Here is a 4,760-nt window from a genome sequence, read left to right as displayed (position 1 = left end):
GATTAGGTTTTTCCGTGGAAAGAAAAGCCTACGAAAAAGACCACGGTAACCTCAAGCAGGGAGGGAAACAAACACATGAGAGCAAAGTGCTCTCTTTCTCTCTCTCTCTCTCTCTCTCTCTCTCTCTCTCTCTCTCTCTCTCTCTCTCTTTTCGATTTACAGGATCATACTCAAAGTGGTTTCGTCACTCGCACGTACCATCATTGCTACATTAACCTATCAATTTTGTTTGGAAACTTTCACGAGACAAAGCCTGTCTCTCCATTCTCACCTTTCTTTTCACGTGGTACTTGAAAAAGTTGACGAGCGAGTAACCAGAGAGGTGTTTGTCTCTAATCCTTTCACTCGAGTCCACCACACACATTCTTTCACCATGGCCACCAGTACAATGAAGACTGCCTTCCTTCCCGGTTAAGGGAAAGTGGCGGAGCAATTGTCATGATAGAATCGGTCGACAGGTGGACGCGTCTCACATGTGACAGCAACCGTTCGGCATAAGCCCACAGGTCCAGTGTGTCTCGAACCGTGCCTGTAGAGATTATCCCGAACGGGAAATGCTTCTCGATAGCACTGCCAGGCCAGAGATCTTTGGTGATTGTCCATAGGTCCCGGCCCAAAAGTTGTCCTGAACAGGCGGGTCAGGTGTTCCTACTTGACGCCCAGTTTCTGCCCGAGAACGTCGTCGCACGTCCCATCGCATCCCGTACGTCCACGGCTGTGATGGATCTTTCACGACACTCCGCATCTCTTGCTGAGAGTCGTGACGGGCCATGCAGGTAGGCCTTAAAATCGACTCTGCGTTCAGTTCCACCAGATGTCCCGAATAGTTGGGCAAAGTGTTGTTAAAAGGCCTCACACATCCTTTCAGGCTCGAGTACTCCGCGCACTTGTTCATCCGTCAGGGACCTAATGGTGGGTCTGATGCCTCGTTGCGCCTCCACCACTCGAGCCTCTCGGGTGGCTCAAACTCTTTCGTTCCTCAGAGCACGCTTCCTAGTTCTGACAACGTATCCTTCGTGTTTGTCGTTAAATTGTGGGTCGAGGGCCAACCTTGCCGCCAGTACATTAGAGGCGATGCCAGTTCTAAGTGCCTCTTCTAATTTCTTAACTAGGTCTCCCTCTATTCTATTTCTTTCTAATGCTAGGGCCTTACTGTACCTAACCGATTCAGCTTTAATTGCTTTCTTTAGGGCATACCACAATCTGTTCTTGATGATGGCACCCGTCAATGTTATCTTAACTAATGTGCTAATCCGGTCCCTGTAAGCCTGCTGGCGTACTGTCAATGACACATTCAGCTTCCAGTAACTGGGACCCTGCCTATGTGTCTTATTTAAGTCAAATGTACAAGTCACAAATGAGGGAATATATTGATATAAACAAGCAGAAATATAGATGCTATTCGTGTTAGAAATAATGCATGTATATATGTGTGAGTATAGTTGAAGATACACATCTATCTATGTCATCACACACACACACACACACACACACACACACATATATATATATGCATGCATGCACACACAAAACATCATATAAGCGTGTATGTGTGGGTGGTACGTGTGATTAAGGGTGGGTATTTATGTGATAGATAACCGGGTATTTGGAGAGTTAAGTAATAATCATGTATCTATCAATAAATAATATATATTATATAAGCATAATTTTTCACAAGCACTCTCACACGCATATATAGAATGATAATTTGTGTGTAAATGCATAAATATCCAGTTGTGTATAATATACGTACATACTCACGTACACGTACACATATATTCAATACACAAACACCCCGCCCCTCACATATATGCATGGATTTTACATATATAATTGTCAATGCAATATTTGGGTTTTATAAATATATTAATTGATCTCCGTTGTTTGATTAGCATTCCATTTCGTCAATGGACCGCAGCTACCTACTCATTGTACTTTATATATAATTATATGCGGCGTATGCGCGTGTATACACACACACACACACACACACATATATATATATATATATATAACATGAATATCTTTGTTTTGGGTTAGAGCTTTGTTGAGCGTGTCAGTGTGCATCTATGTGACTGTCCGTGAGCCTGTCTGCGTGTTTGTGTGCATCTTGATGAGAGTGATGAAGAACTAAATGGATGTAGACTTGACTCTTTCAATCTCATCTCATCTCTTCGATGTGAATATTTTACTTTCTCAGCCTCATTTATTGCAATATGTGACACGAACTCTGTCTCATCAATAAATTGAACAAGTGCTTCACTAAGGAAAAAAAAAAAATTCAGTAAAACCTAAAAGCATCTAACCAAGATCCATGCTATGCTACGCATGATAAATATGTTTTCACTTAAAAATAAATTACATCTAGCAATAATAGATGCTGAAGGTCTTCCTGGAGATTGAGCTATTGCAAATGAGAAGAAGTAAACTTTACTTAAATATTTTTTCTTTCATCATTTGTATACTTTTTTTATTATTATACGTATACACGATGTCTTTCACTCCACTCTCCATTCATACTCAGTATTTTAATTCGGATTTGATGTAAAAGCTGAACTAACAAGATGTCACATCTCTGCATGCAGCATGCATTAGAAGGTTTTCCTGTCGCCTTATTAAGGTAGGAATGAAACATACTTTTTTTCAGACGGCATGACATTGCTCATATAGGGTTTTAGACATTTTTTTCTCAATCTTTGGACATTCTTAAACTTTCGTCTAAGCCATAAAAATACACAAATAGATTGAAATTATTTTAGCAAGAAGTGAAACCGTGTTACAGATTTAACTGAGGATTCTTTCGTTAAATATTTTAGTTGAACTTCATGTAACTGTTGAAATTGGGTTATTGACTATTCTAACTTGAATTTTTTTGTATTCTATCTCATTGAGGTGAAATCTGTAATATTTAAGACACTCACATATACATACGTTTACACACACACTTGCATACTCATATGCATAGACACATATATGTATATACATGTGAAACACATATGATAACATGTCTTTATGGATACTGTCTACATATGTGTGTGTATATATACCTAACATGGCCTATGAATGACGGCACGTGAAAGTCACTGTCAAATATTTTATCTCTAAGATAAATAGTTATCTCTCCTACAATTTATAAAACTGCATTTTATAAATTGTTAAATTGTTTCGCTTTTCTTGTTTGCCTTATCAAAAACTACTTTACATTCACGTTATCTTCTATTTCATTAAGTAGTTCTATATATTTCATAGCAGTCAAAAGATAATTAAATGAGATATTCGAAATTATGTGTGCAGTTATTTATTTTACCTTAGAAAAGCCCTGATCGAGCAACCTTATGATCAAAGGCGCTCCAACCTAGACCATCTCATCTTTTTGTATACCATAGTTTATATTGTCCTAAACGCACTATATTGTCCTAAATGCTCTAAGATGTCTTTTCTGAGAAATGTAGCTCCTAATTTTAGCTAATCTAACGTGCAGGTACACGTGTTTCTCTTGGCCTCTACTGAGTGGTAATGCAATTAATTATTCGAACTGTGGTTTGAAACCAGGTGGCAAGTTCGATTTACGGAACACTTATACATAAACTGTCGAATAAATGCGTTACCACACAGCGAGGAAATTTTTTCTCGTGGTGACTGCTAGAAAACAGCAAGAAAATCTACAACTCAGACACTAATAGCTTAAAAATCGATGTACAGAAATGGATGGTGGTAACTTTAAATACAATAGATGTGATGACCGTGGCTGGAACATCATTATGCTAGAACTTCTTAGTGTCAGATTCAGCCTAGAGTTAAGTAGCAGCTATACCAGTAACAACAAATATAGAGTTGCAGAATTTTGAAAGTGTAACAACCGTAGGTGATAAGATTCCAAGAACAAGTTCATGAATTGATGTAGAAACGATGGCTGATTCATGGATATATAGTGACTTGATTACATGCATAAATAGACTATGGAAGATTATATATTTTTGAAGAATAGATAAGAAAGTCAATGATAGTTTGTCAGAAGATATCTCGAATCCAAATAAACAAGTATTGAATTCTGTCGCCTTCCGTTCTACATTTCATTATGGTGGTAAATCTGTATCTTGAGAGCTGATTAGGGTGTAAATAATAGTGGCTACGAAATATTTATATATAAATATATATATATATATATATATATATATATATATATATATATATATATATATATATATATACCTATAACACACACACACACACACACACACACACACACACACACACACACAAGCGTGAAAGTTTCTATGTTAATGTAATAATTGCTGATAATCTTAGTAAATCGTTACTCTGAATTTCATTTTATCTAAATTCGGACAGCCGTCTACTTGCAGATCAGTAACGCGAATCTCGGATTTGTGGTTTGTGCAGATTCTCCTGTTACATTAAAATGACACACAAAAATATAGAATACGAGTATCTCGAGTTTCAGGTATCTAATCTTTTAAATGATAATCAAAGCATGTTGCCTCTTAAATCATCCGTTGATGTAAGATGCAACAGGCTGAGATTCTTAGCGAAATTCAATGGAAGCACTAATATTTTTATTCCTTCAGTTAAAAACTAATATTAAAGTGTAATTTACTTTTAGGTGTAGTATTCTTTAATTCATCAATTCTAGGGAATTCTACAGAAATTGATATGGGTGTGTATGAGTGTGAGCGTGCATGTCAGTGTGTGGGTTATTCAATGTGACTATATTTTGTATGAGTGTGTCTATATGTGTGCGT

The sequence above is a fragment of the Octopus bimaculoides genome, chromosome 3 (genome assembly GCF_046866305.1).
Source record: "Octopus bimaculoides isolate indiv1 chromosome 3, ASM4686630v1, whole genome shotgun sequence".
Taxonomy (NCBI): domain Eukaryota; kingdom Metazoa; phylum Mollusca; class Cephalopoda; order Octopoda; family Octopodidae; genus Octopus; species Octopus bimaculoides.
The sequence above is the reverse complement of the archived record's forward strand: the minus strand, read 5'-3'. Positions refer to the sequence as shown.